This window comes from Meles meles, chromosome 4 (assembly GCF_922984935.1).
Source record: "Meles meles chromosome 4, mMelMel3.1 paternal haplotype, whole genome shotgun sequence".
In the NCBI taxonomy this organism is placed as follows: domain Eukaryota; kingdom Metazoa; phylum Chordata; class Mammalia; order Carnivora; family Mustelidae; genus Meles; species Meles meles.
This window is the reverse complement of record NC_060069.1, coordinates 28,313,968-28,330,641: the sequence shown is the minus strand read 5'-3', so window position 1 is coordinate 28,330,641 and position 16,674 is coordinate 28,313,968. Positions and strand designations below refer to the sequence as shown.

The window sequence follows — 16,674 nt, the reverse complement described above, 5'->3', positions numbered from 1 at the left end:
TTCAAAACCCTCAGGTTGTTTTTCAGAGTCCATAGTCTCTTATGGTTCGCCTCCCCTTCCAATTTTTTTTTTTATAAACATATAATGTATTTTTATCCCCAGGGGTGCAGGTCTGTGAATCGCCAGGTTTACACACTTCACAGCACTCACCATAGCACATACCCTCCCCAATGTCCATAACCCCCTCCCCCTCTCCCAACCCCACCTCCCCCCAGCAACCCCCAGTTTGTTTTGTGAGATTAAGAGTCTCCCTCCCAATCCCATCTTGTTTCATTTATTCTTCTCCTATCCCCCTAACCCCCATGTTGCATCTCCATGTCCTCATATCAGGGAGATCATATGATAGTTGTCTTTCTCCGATTGATTTATTTCATTAAGCGTGATCCCCTCTAGTTCCATAGATCAATGGAAAAGAATAGAGAGCCCAGAAATAGACCCTCAAGTCTATGGTCAACTAATCCTCGACAAAGCAGGAAAGAATGTCCAATGGAAAAAAGACAGCCTCTTCAATAAATGGTGCTGGGAAAATTGGACAGCCACATGCAGAAAAATGAAATTGGACCACTTCCTTACATCACACACGAAAATAGACTCAAAATGGATGAAGGACCTCAATGTGAGAAAGGAATCCCTCAAAATCCTTGAGGAGAACACAGGCAGCAACCTCTTCGACCTCAGCCGCAGCAACATCTTCCTAGGAACATCGGAAAAGGCAAGGGAAGCAAGGGCAAAAATGAACTATTGGGATTTCATCAATATCAAAAGCTTTTGCACAGCAAAGGAAACAGTTAACAAAACCAAAAGACAACTGACAGAATGGGAGAAGATATTTGCAAACAACATATCAGATAAAGGGCTAGTATCCAAAATTTATAAGGAACTTAGCAAACTCAACATCCAAAGAACAAACAATCCAATCAAGAAATGGGCAGAGGACATGAACAGACATTTCTGCAAAGAAGACATCCAGATGGCCAACAGACACATGAAAAGGTGCTCCACATCACTCGGCATCAAGGAAATACAAATCAAAACCACAATGAGATATCACCTCACACCAGTCAGAAAGGCTAAAATTAACAAGTCAGGAAATACAGATGCTGGCGAGGATGCGGAGAAAGGCGAACCCTCCTACACTGTTGGTGGGAATGCAAGGTGGTGCAACCACTCTGGAAAACAGCATGGAGGTTCCTCAAAATGTTGAAAATAGAACTACCCTAGGACCCAGCAATTGCACTACTGGGTATTTACCCTAAAGATACAAACGCAGTGATCCGAAGGGGCACGTGTACCCGAATGTTTATAGCAGCAATGTCCACAATAGTCAAACTATGGAAAGAACCTAGATGTCCATCAACAGATGAATGGATAAAGAAGATGTGGTATATAGACACAATGGAATACTATGCAGCCATCAAAAGAAATGAAATCTTGCCATTTGCGACGAAATCAGGACTTTTAAAAGTCTGTTCCACTGAGGGACATTGCTCCAGAGGCTAAACTGGGGTGAATCCCACGCGGGGTCAGCGTGGCCCCAGGTCCCGCAGGGTCACAGAAGGATCTGGGGTGTCGGAGTGTGGCAGAGCTCGCAGGTATTAGAATGGGGAAGCTGCCTACAGAGACAGAGCCGAGGAGTGAGCTCTCACCTCAGGGTTACCTTGAACCGGTCGCAGACTGGGTGAGCTCAGAGCGTCGTAGGAGGCCAGAATACAAGAGTGACTGGGTGCTGTTCTCTGGGGGCGCACTAAGGAGAAGGGCCCCAGGCTCTCGGCTCCTCCGGGCCGGAGACTGGGAGGTCGCCATTTTCATTTCCGTCCTCTGGAACTCTACAGAAAGGGTAGGGAACAAAAGCTCCCAAAAGTGAACCCGAGCAGATTACTTAGCCCGGTCCCTGATAAGGGTGGTGCAATTCCGCCTTGGACAAAGACACTTGACAATCACTACAACAGACCCCTCCCCCAGAAGATCAACAAGAAATCCAGCCAGGACCAAGTTCACCTACCAAGGAGAGCAGGTTCAATACCAAGGACAGCAGGGGAATTCCAGAGGAAGAAAAAGCAAAGCACGGAACTCATGGCTTTCTCCAGATAATTCTTTACTCTTGCAGTTAATTTTTTTTTCAATTTTTTTTCTTCCTCTGATAATTTTTTTTAACTTTTACCCTTTTCTTTCTTAATGTTTTTAACTAGTTTATCTAATATATATATATTTGTTTTTCTTTTTTATATTTTTTCTTTATTTGTTTTCTTTTTTTAATTTTTTCCCTATTTTTCTGAACCTCTTTTTATCCCCTTTCGCCCCACCATGATTTGGGATCTCTTCTGATTTGGTTAAAGCGCATTTTCCTGGGGTCTTGGCCACCCTTTTAGTATTTTATTTGCTCCTTCATATCCTCTTATCTGGACAAAATGACAAGGGGGAAAAACTCACCACAAAAAAAAGAACAAGAGGCAGTACTGAAGGCTAGGGACCTAATCAATACAGACATTGGTAATATGTCAGATCTAGAGTTCAGAATGACGATTCTCAAGGTTCCAGCTGGGCTCGAAAAAGGCATGGAAGATATGAGAGAAACCCTCTCTGGAGAGATAAAAGCCCTTTCTGGAGAAATAAAAGAACTAAAATCTAACCAAGTTGAAATCAAAAAACCTATTAATGAGGTGCAATCAAAAATGGAGGCTCTCACTGCTACGATAAATGAGGCAGAAGAAAGAATTAGTGATATAGAAGACCAATGACAGAGAATAAAGAAGATGAGCAAAAGAGGGACAAACAGCTAGTGGACCACGAGGGGAGAATTTGAGAGATAAGTGACATCATAAGATGAAACAACATTAGAATAATTGGGATTCCAGAAGACGAAGAAAGAGAGAGGGGAGCAGAAGGTCTATTGGAGAGAATCACTGGAGAGAATTTCCCTAATATGGCAAAGGGAAAAAGCATCAAAGTCCAGGAGGTGCAGAGAACCCACCTCAAAATCAACAAGAATAGGTCCACACCCCATCACCTAATAGGAAAATTTACAAGTCTTAGTGAAAAAGAGAAAATCCTGAAAGCAGCCGGGGGAAAAGAAGTCTGTAACATACAATGGTAAAAATATTAGGTTGACAGCAGACTTATCCACGGAGACCTGGCAGGCCAGAAAGAGTTGGCATGACATATTCAGAGCACTAAACAAGAAAAACATGCAGCCAAGAATACTATATCCAGCTAGGCTATCATTGAAAATAGAAGGAGAGATAAAAAGCTTCCAGGACAAACAAAAACTAAATGCCCCAATCAAAAGACACAGGGTATCACAATGGATAAAAAAACAAAATCCATCTATATGTTGCCTACAAAAAACTCATTTTAGACCCGAAGACACCTCCAGATTTAAAGTGAAGGGGTGGAAAACAATTTACCATGCTAATGGACATCAGAAGAAAGCTGGGGTGGCAATCCTTATATCAGATCAATTAGACTTTAAGCCAAAGAATATAATAAGAGATGAGGAAGGACACTACATCATACCAAAGGGTCTCTCCAACAAGAAGATCTAACAATTTTAAATACCTATGCCCCTAACGTGAGAGCAGCCAACTATATAAGCTAATTAAAACAAAATCAAAGAAGAACATCAACAATAATACAACAATAGTAGGGGACTTTAACGCTCCTCTCACTGAAATGGACAGATCATCCAAGGAAAAGATCAACAAGGAAATAAAGGCCTTAAAGGACACACTGGACCAGATGGACATCACAGATATATTCAGAACATTTCATCCCAAAGCAACAGAATACACATTCTTCTCTAGTGCACATGGAACATTCTCCAGAATAGATCACATCCTGGGTCCTAAATCAGGTCTCAAACGGTATCAAAAGATTGGGATCATTCCCTGCATATTTTCAGACCACAATGCTCTGAAGCTAGAACTCAATCACAAGAGGAAATTTGGAAAGAACCAAATACATGGAGACTAAGCAGCATCCTTCTGAAGAATGAATGGGTCAATCAGGAAATTAAAGAAGAATTGAAAAAATTCATGGAAACAAATGATAATGAAAACATGACAGTTCAAAATCTGTGGGACACAGCAAAGGCAGTCCTGAGAGGAAAATATATAGTGGTACAAGCCTTTCTCAAGAAACAAGAAAGGCCTCAAGTACACAACCTAACCCTACACCTAAAGGAGCTGGAGAAAGAACAAGAAAGAAACCCTAAACCCAGCAGGAGAAGAGAAATCATAAAGATCAGAACAGAAATCAATGAAATAGAAACCAAAAAAACAACAGAAAAAAATCAATGAAACTAGGAGCTGGTTCTTGGAAAGAATCAATAAGATTGATAAACCCCTGGCCAGACTTATCCAAAAGAAAAGAGAAAGGACCCAAATAAATAAAATCATGAATGAAAGAGGAGAGATCACAACACCACAGAAATACAGACAATTATAAGAACATACTATAAGCAACTCTACGCCAACAAATTTGACAATCTGGAAGAAATGGATGCATTCCTAGAGACATATGAACTACCACAATTGAACCAGGAAGAAATAGAAAACCTGAACAGGCCCATAACGAGTAAGGAGATTGAAAGAGTCATCAAAAATCTCCAAACAAACAAAAGCCCAGGGGCAGACGGCTTCCCAGGGGAATTCTACCAAACATTTAAAGAAGAACTAATTCCTATTCTCCTGAAACTGTTCCAAAAAATAGAAATGGAAGGAAAACTTCCAAACTCATTTTATGAGGCCAACATCACCTTGACCCAAACCAGACAAGCATCCCATCAAAAAAGAGTACTACAGACCAATATCCTTGATGAACACAGATGCAAAAATTCTCACCAAAATACTAGCCAATAGGATTCAACAGTACATTAAAAGGATTATTCACCACGACCAAGTGGGATTTATTCCAGGGCTGCAAAGTTGGTTCAACATCAATGTGATACAATACATTAATAAAAGAAAGAACAAGAACCATATGATACTCTCAATAGATGCTGAAAAAGCATTTGACAAAGTACAGCATCCCTTCCTGATCAAAACTCTTCAAAGTGTAGGGATAGAGGGCACATACCTCAATATTATCCAAGCCATCTATGAAAAACCCACCGCAAATATCATTCTCAATGGAGAAAAACTGAAAGCTTTTCCATTAAGGTCAGGAACACGGCAGGGATGTCCATTATCACCACTGCTATTCAACATAGTACTAGAAGTCCTAGCCTCAGCAATCAGACAACAAAAGGAAATTAAAGGCATCCAAATCAGCAAAGAAGAAGTCAAACTATCACTCTTCATAGATGATATGATACCATATGTGGAAAACCCAAAAGACTCCACTCCAAAACTGCTAGAACTTGTACAGGAATTCAGTAAAGTGTCAGGATATAAAATCAATGCACAGCAATCGGTTGCATTTCTCTACACCATCAAGACAGAAGAAAGAGAAGTTAAGGAGTCAATCCCATTTACAATTGCACCTGAAACTATAAGATACCTAGGAATAAACCTAACCAAACAGGCAAAGAATCTATACTCAGAAAACTATAAAGTACTCATGAAAGAAATTGAGGAAGACACAAAGAAATGGAAAAATGTTCCATGCTCCTGGATTGGAAGAATAAATATTGTGAAAATGTCTATGCTACCTAAAGCAATCTATACATTTAATGCAATCCCTATCAAAATCCCACCCATTTTTTTTCAAAGAAATGGAACAAATAATCCTAAAATTTATATGGAACCAGAAAAGACCTTGAATAGCCAAAGGAATATTGAAAAAGAAAGCCAGAGTTGGTGGCATCACAATTCTGGACTTCAAGCTCTATTACAAAGCTGTCATCATCAAGACAGCATGGTACTGGCACAAAAACAGACACATAGATCAATGGAACAGAATAGAGAGCCCAGAAATAGACCCTCAACTCTATGGTCAACTAATCTTTGACAAAGGAGGAAAGAATGTCCAATGGAAAAAAGACAGCCTCTTCAACAAATGGTGCTGGGAAAATTGGACAGCCACATGCAGAAAAATGAAATTGGACCATTTCCTTCACCACACACGAAAATAGACTCAAAATGGATGAAGGACCTCAATGTGAGAAAGGAATCCATCAAAATCCTTGAGGAGAACACAGGCAGCAACCTCTTTGACCTCAGCCGCATCAACTTCTTTCTAGGAACGTCTCTAAAGGCAAGGGAAACAAGGGCAAAATGAACTATTGGGATTTCATCAAGATCAAAGCTTTTACACAGCAAAGGAAACAGCTAACAAAACCAAAAGACAACTGACAGAATGGGAGAAGATATTTGCAAACGACCTATCAGATAAAGTGTTAATATCCAAAATCTATAAAGAGCTTAGCAAACTCAACACCCAAAGAACAAATAATCCAATTGAGAAATGGGCAGAAGACATGAACAGATATTTCTGCAAAGAAGACATCCAGATGGCCAACAGACACATGAAAAAATGCTCCACATCTCTCGGCATCAGGGAAATACAAATCAAAACCACAATCAGATATCACCTCACACCAGTCAGAACGGCTAAAATTAACAAGTCAGGAAATGACAGATGCTGGCGAGGATGCGGAGAAAGGGGAACACTCCTACACTGTTGGTGGGAATGCAAGCTGGTGCAGCCACTCTGGAAAGCAGTGTGGAGGTTCCTCAAAAAACTGAAAAATAGAGCTACCCTATGACCCAGCGATTGCACTGCTGGGTATATATCCTAAAAATACAAACGTGGTGCTCCAAAGGGGCATATGCACCCGAATGTTTATAGCAGCATTGTCCACAAGAGCCAAACTATGGAAAGAACCTAGATGTCCATCAATAGATGAATGCATAAAGAAGATGTGGTATATATATACAATGGAATACTATGCAGCCATCAAATAAATGAAATCTTGCCATTTGCGACGACGTGGATGTCACTAGAGGGTATTATGCTTAGCGAAGTGAGTCAGTCGGAGAAAGACAACTATCATATGATCTCCCTGATATGAGGAAGTGGAGATGCAACATGGGGGGGTTTGGGGGGGGGGTAGGAAAAGAAAAAAATGATAGAAGATGGGATCAGGAGGGAGACAAACCATTAAAGACTCAATCTCAAAAAACAGACTGAGTGTTGCTGGGGGTAGTGGGGAGGGGATAGGGTGGTGGGGATATGGACATTGGGGAGGGTATGTGCTATGATGAGTACTGTGAAATGTGTAAACCTGGCGAGTCACAGACCTGTACCCCTGGGGATAAAAACACATTATATGTTTATTTAAAAATTTAAAAATAAAAAATTTTTCTAAAAATCCCAAAGATGGCAAGAGAGCAGTGGAAGATTGAAATACAAGCTGAAAATTTTTAAATTCATAAAAACCAGTAATGCTCAACTTATGAAATTCAATGAACCTCAAGTGGGAAGGAATCAAGAAAAAAAAAATTACACCAAGGCTCATCATATTGAAACTGCTAAAAACAGTACTAAAGAGAAAAAGACACATTATGTAGAGGGGAACAAAGATAAGGGTAACAGGAAACTTCTCATCAGAAACAACACAAGCCAGAAGATAGTGGAGCAGTATCTTTAAAACATCTAAAGGAAAAAACAAAAGAAGACTGGTAACTGTCAAACTACAAATGTATATCCAACAACAATACCTTTCAATAACAAAGATAAAGGTGGGGGTGGATAGGGAAGGTCTTGATGGGTACTAACTTTCAGCTATAAAATAAATAAGGTCTAAGGATCTAATGTAAAACATTGTGACTATAGTCGACAACCCTGTACTGTACAATTGGAATTTATTTCAAGAGTAGAATAGAAATGCTCTCATCCAAAAAAAAAGAGAGAGGTAAATATGTGAGGTGATTGATGTTTTAATTAACTCAGTGGGGAAATCCTTTCACCGTGTATATATAGATAAATTATCACTATGTATACTTCAAGTATCTTAAAATTGTGTCAGTCCTACCTCAATAAAACTGAAAAACAAAACAGAACAACAGGGTCGCCTGGGTGGCTCCGTTGTTAAGCATCTGCCTTCAACTAAGCTCATAATCCCAGGGTCCTAGGATCAAGCCCTGCACCCTGCTTCTCCCTCTGCCTCTTCCTCTGCCCCTCCCCCACCCCACTCATGTGTGCACTCTAATAAGTAAAATCTTTTTAAAAATATAGAACAGGGGTGCCTGGGTGGCTCAGTGGGTTAAAGCCTCTGCCTTCGACTCAGGTCATGATCCCAGGGTCCTGGGATCAAGCCCCACATCAGGCTCTCTGCTCAGCAGGGAGCCTGCTTCTCTTCCTCTCTCTGCCTGCCTGCCTCTCTGCCTACTTGTGATCTCTGTCAAATAAATAAATAAAATCTTTAAATATATATAGAGAGAGAACAAAAAACAAAACATGTAGAAGTAAAATGTACAGAAATAGGCTAGAAATGGAGTACTAGATATATTCTGGTGTAATGGCCTTATATAGATTTCTTATACAGGATATATAAATTTGTATAACATTATATACAGTAAGTTCTGGTATAAGCATCTTATACAAAGTTCTTATCTGTATGAATCCATGTATCATTACTTGAAAGTCAACTGTAATATGTCAGAGATGTATACTGTAAAAAAAATGAGTAATAACCCTATAAAAGAGATAAAATGGAATAATTTAAAAGTCATTTCAAAAGAAGGCAGGAAAAGAAAAAAGGAAATAAAATGATGAGTGGACAAACTGAACATAAATGGCAGATTGAAACCTAACTATTTCAACAATCACACTAAATATAAAAGTCTAAACATACTAATTAAAAGGTAGAGTTTCTCAAATTAGATTTTTTTAAAAACAAGACTCACATATAGGCTATCTGCAAGAAACCCCCTTATAAATAAATTCACAAGTTAAAAATAAAAGAACAGAAAATATATATCATGCTAATGTGATCAAAAGAAAGCCAGAAGGGCTATACTACTTCAGGAAAGTAGATTCCAGAACAAAAAGTATCTCCAGGGATAGATAAACGTCATTTCACAAAGACTCATTCAGCAAGAGGATATAACAATCCTAACTATGTATGCCTCTTAACAATAGAACTTCAAAATACCTGAGGCAAAACCTTGATAAAACTGAGAGAGTACATAGACAAACCCACAACTTTAGCTGAGAAATTCGACACTCTCTCTCAATAACTGACAGAATAAGTAGCCAGAAACTCAGTAAGGATATAGAAAGATAATACAATCAACCAATTTTGACACAGATAGAACACTATTCAACAGAAGTAAAACACAATGTCCTTTTCAAGATCACACAAAACGTTACCATGTTGGACTATGTTCTGAACCATAAAACATCCCATGAAACTCTATACTGCAAAGTAATTTGAGATGAGTCACAGACTTAAATGCAAAAGCTAAAACAAAAAAGCTTCTACAGGAGATCATAAAGAATGTATTGGCTATTTCGAAGTAGGCAAAGCTTTCTTAGGGAAAAAAAGGCACTAAGCATAAAAGAAAAAATTGGCGAAGTACCCCCATAAAAAATAAATTTCTACATAAATTTCCATAATGACACCATTATGCTTCATAGTGTTTTAGACTGGGAGAAAATATTTGCAATACATACACACTAAATATCTGAGTAATTTATGTAAGTTATATGTCAATTGAAATTTGAAAGCTATATTAAAAATTGTATGCCGGGGCACAAGGTGGCTCAGTCATTAAGCATCTGCCTTGGCTCAGGTCATTATCCCAGAGTCCTGGGATCAAGCCTCGCATTGGGCTCCCTGCTCAGCGGGGAGCCTGCTTCTCCTCTCCCTCTGCAGTTCCCCCTGCTTGTGTTCCCTCTCTCACTATGTCTCTCTGTCAAACAAATAAAATCTTAAAAATTGTATGCAGAATGTAATCCCATGTTTATTTAACAAGAAAATATACCTATGTAAGTATATAAGTAAAGGAAAGACATAAAAAGAGATACAACACCTGTTAACAGTATAGTATGTGTGAGCTGGGGGGAGTGGGGCCCACTAATTTTACTTAGGACATTTTTACATTATTTCAATTGTTAAGAGTACACATTACTTTTTCAATCAAAAAATTATGTATTTTTCATGAAAATGTAAAAAGAAATAGAAGACACAGAGTTAGATCTAAGTTCACACCATTATTTTATATTCTACCAGCTACACATGCTTGGGCATTTTCACCTTTATGCTTCAGCTTTATCATCTATAAAAATAATAAAACACAAGGCAGTTTGGAAATTAAACAGCATACATGGACACTTAACCTAGGTCATAAAAAGTAACATATTTTAACATGTTAGTTTTTCTTCCTATTATTAATATCATAGAGTATAAATTGTATGGCTGCTAGAAAAAAAAAGTTTTAAAGATACCTGAACTTCTTCATTACTTACTCCCCATTTCTGATGTTTCCTTGTATATGGCGAGAATAAATTTATATAACCTTTTCATCCTCCCTCTGTTCCTTTATTTATTCTACTCAAGAGGAAAAAAATGCTACACCTAGTTGGCAATTATGGAAAGAATAAACTGATCATGTCTAACTGCTCAGCTCAACTCCTGCCCCTTTCTCCTTGAGCCCAGCCCCAACCACACAGAGCTGTCTTCTCATATTCCCCATCTTAAGTTTTATCTGAATGGGTATTCCACTCAGAGAGTGAAGCTGTACCTGGGCAGTACAAAAATTCCCTAATGTGGGAGTGCAATATAAGGGAGCCTACTTGCCCCAAAACAAGCTACATCTTCCACCCCCCCCCCCAGCTCTCAGTACATACACGTATGTTATTTTTGTCCTATATGCCTTGTCCTGTGTCTTCTCATTAGATTCTGAACCTTTGACCTGCAGTAGGGGAAAAGTGCAATTTGAGAGGGGGAAGGACCTTCTCAAATACCTTAACATGTGCTTTCCATCACAAATGTCAGTCAATTCCTAGAGGACTCATTCCTAGGACTGGAAAACCACCACTACTTTAGCACTTAGGTTGGAAAGGAGCCATGTGTCATCTCAGTGCTCTATAAACTCAGTGAGGCTGTCAGGCCAATTCAACTTGCTACTACCTGAAATGAACTATCCTAGTCCTTCTGAAATCCCCTGTGGGACATGATATAAGTAGTAAGATCGGTGCTATTTTCTGCTTAATTAACTCTTCGGAAGGGATAACTGGATTGCACTATTATCTGTCATTCAAATCAAAGACCTATTTCATCATATTATGAGGATAAAAGCTATGATGATTAAAAATTATCCTATGAAAATAAGCCTATGATGACTAGGCTTATTAATGAAGAGCTGTACAATTTTTAATAATGTTAGCAATTCTAATGTATGGTGGGTAGGCTTTAAAAAAAAATTGCTGCCAATGTTAGTCTACATGCCTAATTTTCCAAAAAAGAGTACCAAAATTAACATCTAAAATACTGACATTAATTATTTTCACATTTGTTGATTTAGTAAAACCATGAGCTTTCTTCTAAAGATTTCCAGGTACCTGGAGTTTCTTTTGTTTGGTTTACTGTTTCAGTAACTCATTCAGTCTAGTCAATTCAATAGAATAGGATTTCCATGTCTTAAAATATAGTGGGCTAGATACCTGGACAACTCTCTCCCTCTAAAAGCAACTAAAAATGCTCAATAAAAAAGTAAGAAAATACCTTCTTAAAAGAATCAATGAACTAACTAGTACCAAATTCTTAGGCCTGTGACTGTATAGGCAAGAACCCTGAGAGGTACTGAGAGTTCTCAAGCTGATGTTTACACTGATAGCATTTGTCTAACAAGATGAACAAGAAGAATGAGAGGCAAGGTGAGGGCCCATGCAAACTAAAAGTTAGATGAAAACGCAGCCCCAATTAAAGCTAGAGCTTCCAGTGTATTATAACCAAGTATAATAGAGATGAAGAAAAAGTAGCTCTCCCATCTCCCTGGTCCCTCATTGATCTGAGTTGGGGGCTGAAGGTGTCTCTTAGGGAGAGGATATTGCAGGAGGGGAAGTCCAAAAGCAAAAAGCATACGTAGATCCTCACTTGATTTAGAGTATCTCTTTCAAAAGAGCTACAGTTGTTCTAACAGCTAATTTCTTAACAGCAACAAGTGCAATCAGAAGACACTAAAACAATATCTTTAATTGTTAAAAATACTGTCATCCTACAATTGTATTCACAGAAATAACAGATTTAAAAAACAAGAGCAGGAGAATAACTACTAAAAGAATAAAAGGAATTATAAAAAAAAAGACATGAAGAAAAAAATACACACAAAAGAGACTAAACAAATCTTACTACATAAGTTAATCTTACTAAATAAGATAGTAGCTATAAAGACAACTATACCAACAACTACAATAAATATAAATGGACTAAATACTAAAGAAAAACTATAAAGCAAAAAAAAATTTTTTAATACAGCGAAGAGACACATCAAACAAAAAAAAAAATAGTTATTCCACCAGAAAGGCTAAAAATAAGAGAATGGTAAAGATATACCGTCAAGCAGCAACCTCTTTGACCTCATCCCAGTAACTTCTAGGAACACCACAAAAGGCAAGGGAAGCAAGGGCAAAAATGAACTATTGGGAATTCGTCAAGATCAAAAGCATTTGCACAGCAAAGGAAATAGTCAACAAAAACAAAAGAAAACTGACAGAATGGGAGAAGATATTTGCAAACGACATATCAGATAAAGGGCTAGTATCCAAAATCTATAAAGAACTTACCAAACTCAACACCCAAAGAACAAACAATCCAATCAAGAAATGGGCAGAGGACATGAACAGGCATTTCTGCAAAGACACCCAGATGGCCAACAGACACATGAAAAAGTGCTCCACATCACTCAGCATCAGGGAAATACAAATCAAAACTACAGTGAGATACCACCTCACACCAGTCAGAATCGCTAAAATTAACAAGTCAGGAAATGACAGATGCTGGCGAGGATGCGGAGAAAGGGGAACCCTCCTACGCTGTTGGTGGGAATGCAAGCTGATGCAGCCACTCTGGAAAACAGCATGGATGTTCCTCAAAAAGTTGAATAACTTTTTCGAAGTAGGCAAAGCTTTCTTAGGGAAAAAAGGTAGGTAGCTACCCTACCACCCAGCAATCACACTATTGGGTATTTACCCTAAAGATACAAATGTAGTGATCCGAAGAGGCACGTGCACCCAAATGTTTATAGCAGCAATGTCCACAATAGCCAAACTATGGAAAGAACCTAGATGTCCATCAACAGATGAATGGATAAAGAAGATGTGATATATATATACACAACGGAATACTATGCAGGCATCAAAAGAAATGAAATCTTGCCATTTGCGATGACATGGATAGAACTAGAGGGTATTATGCTGAGCGAAATAAGTCAGAGAAAGACAATTATCATATGATTTCCCTGATATGAGGAAGCTGAGAGGCAACGTGGGGAGTTTAGGGGGTAGGAAAAGAATAAATGAAACAAGATGGGATCAGGAGGGAGACAAACCATAAGAGACTCTTAATCTCACAAAACAAACTGAGGGTTGCTGGAGGGAAGGAGGTAGGGACAGAGTGGTGGCGTTATGGACTTTAGGGAAGGTATGTCCTATGAAGTGTGTAAACCTGGCGATTCACAGACCTGTACCCTTGGGGCTGATAATACATCATATGTTAATAAAAAATTTTTTTTTAATTTTAAAATAAAAATAAATAAAGGCAAGAGGGTATGGATACACCTCCAGAAATAAGCTAATAGTGAATTCAAAAACCTTAGATTCTTAAAATAGGTAACTCTCCAGGTATATACATATTCACAATGGTTCAGAAACTTAAGGAGCATACTGGGATCAAAACTGAAGTAGGGCTTTTTCTGTTCAGCCAGCTGTGGGCCTTAGGAAGGCACCCCTTGGCATCGTGTGCTGGTGGTCCAGGAGGATGGAACATCCCTACAAACTGATGGGAAGTGTGTTTCCTTCCAGTTCTGTTCGTGAAGGTGTCTTACAGCCTGTTCCTGGTTTTTGTTGTTGTTGTTGTTGTTGTTGTTGTTTTTAAAGAATTAATTTTCTCCGGCGCCTGGGTGGCTCAGTAGGTTAAAGCCTCTGCCTTCTGCTCAAGTCACGATCCTAGCCCTGCATCGGGCTCTCTGCTCAGTGAGGAGCCTGCTTCCCCTCCTCTCTCTCCACCTACCTCTTTGTCTGCTTGTGATCTGTCAAATAAATAAATAAAATCTTCAAAAAAAAAAAAAAAAGATATGCCAGTCATATGTAACCAAGCACAGGATGGTATAACTAAATTAATTTAAGAGAGAATGGGCTTTGAACAGTAAGCATTACTGGTGATTTTCTTAAAGTTTTATTTACTCATAAGTAATCTCTACACCCTACATGGGACTTGAAAGCATGACTTCAAGAGTCACATGCTCTGCCAACTGAGCCAGCCAGGTGTCCCATAGTGGTGAATTTTTAAGTAACAAGATAATGATAATTTCAATAAGCCAAGGGAAATATAATCTACATATTTTTATATATCTAATAACTAATATTCAAAATACATAAAGGCAAAATATAAAATTGCAAATGTATCAAAAAAAGCATTTCAAACCTATCTCAGTAGCTGATAAAATAAACAGACAAGAAGCAATCAGCAGAAGATTTTTATCCCTAACAGATTAATAAGCTTGACCTAATGGACAGAAAAAAAACACATTATCCAACAATGACATAATTCGTTTTTCCCAAGTATACACATACTGAGTCATGAACGAAGTCTCAACAAATTCTAAAACTGAAATCATACATATGCCATTTCCTCTAACCATAATACCATAAGCTAAAAATATTAATAAAAAAATAGAAAAACTCTAAGCAAAGGTATTAAATGAGTAAAAAACGGAAGAGCTATAGGATTTGTTAACAGTGCAAAGCATGTAGTGGGATAAAAATAAGTCAAATGAAAATGAAAATTTACACAGAACTCCAACCAATATAAATCCTTGAAACATATTACAATTGATATTTCACCAGTTCTCACATACTGAACTCAGCAAAGCCAAACTCTGAAGCCTCCCCTGTGAAGTTACCTGTCACAGGAAGAGAGGAGATGCAACCTCACCCTTGCATGGAAAATGCCATGCTTTGTTCTTCTTACCCTACACCACATCTCTGGAAGCTGGTCTATCTCACTTGGTACTAACTCAGGATCACTTCCTCATACCATTCTCAAAGGTTCACTTCAAAACACATTAGGTAATTCCACCTTACTTAGTAAGCCCTTCTGCATTTTACTGAATAGCATTCAAAACATTATGGATAGTGGCTCTCTGCTCCTCCCCATTCAACAGATGGCTGCATCTGTTGATGCAGTGCCAGCCACACCCCTAAAACATGATGGTGAAGGTGAAAATAAAGTGATTTGGCCATATTGGGTGCCTGGTCACCAGGGCTGCTTTTAACTCTGGCAAAATGGATACTATCGTCATAGATGATCCCTTCATTTACCTCAACTACATGGTCTACATGTTCCTGTATGATTCCACCCATGGTAAATTCAACAGCATAGTCAAGGCTGAGAACAGAAAACTTACATCAATGGAAAGCCCATCTCCATCTTCCAGGAGTGAGATCCTGCCAGTATCAAATGGGGTGATACTGGTGCTAAGTATGTTGCGTAGTCCAAAGAGGTCTTCACCACCATGGATAAGGATAAGGCACCACCTCGGCTCACTTGAAAGTTGGGGCCAAGAGGATCATCATCTCTCCCCCTTCTGCTGATGTCCCCATGTTTGTGATGGGCAAGAACCAGAAGTATGACAACTCCCTAAAGATTGACAGCAATGCTTTCTGCACCACCAACTCCCTGGTCCCTCTAGCCAAGATCATCCATCACAACTTTGGCATCATGGAGAGACTCATGACTCCATGCCATCACTGCCACCCAGAAAATCTTGGACAGCCCCTTTGGGAAGCTGTGGCATAATGGTCAAGGTGCTGCCCAGAACATTCTATTGGCACTGCCACAGCTATAGGCAAGATCATCCCTGGGCTGATTAAGCAGCTCACAAACATGACCTTCCAGGTCCCTACCTCCAACATGTCCGTCATGGATGTGACCTGCCACCTGAAGAAAGCTGTCAAATATAATGACATCAAGAAGGTGATAAAGCAGGCATGGGAGGGAACCCTCAAGAATATCCTGGGCTGAGGACCAGGTGTCTCCTGCCACTTGAACAGTGACACCCACTCTTCCACCTTCAATGCTGGGACTGACATTGCTCTCAAGGACCACTTCATCAAGCTCATTTCCTGATATGAAAATGAATTCGGCTATAACAACCAGGTGATGGACTTTATGGGCCACACAGCCTCCAAGGAGTAAGAGCCCTCTGACCCCAGTCCCCATCAGAGCAAGAGGAAAGATAGGCCCTCAGCTGCTGAGAAGTCCTTGCCCTAACCCTTCCCCCAACACACTGAGAATCTCTTGACTTCTACATAGTTTCCATCCTCCCCTGAAGAATGGGGAGGAGCTTGGGGAGCACTAACCTTGTCATGTACCATCAAAAAAGTATACTATACTTAGATCAAAAAAAAAAAAAATCATGGATAGTACTAAAGAAAACACTGGATCATTTCTATTCCACATACATTTTGCCCAGTCTCACTGCAGAAATGCCAACAGAGCAGTGAGTACTG

General features: G+C 39.1%; 1 protein-coding gene across 2 annotated transcripts in view; it reads right to left on the bottom strand.

Moving 5' to 3' along the window:
• The window catches only part of ULK4 (unc-51 like kinase 4), a 684,359-nt gene that overhangs the window by 562,656 nt on the left and 105,029 nt on the right, over window positions 1–16,674 (bottom strand). The window lies entirely within an intron of this gene.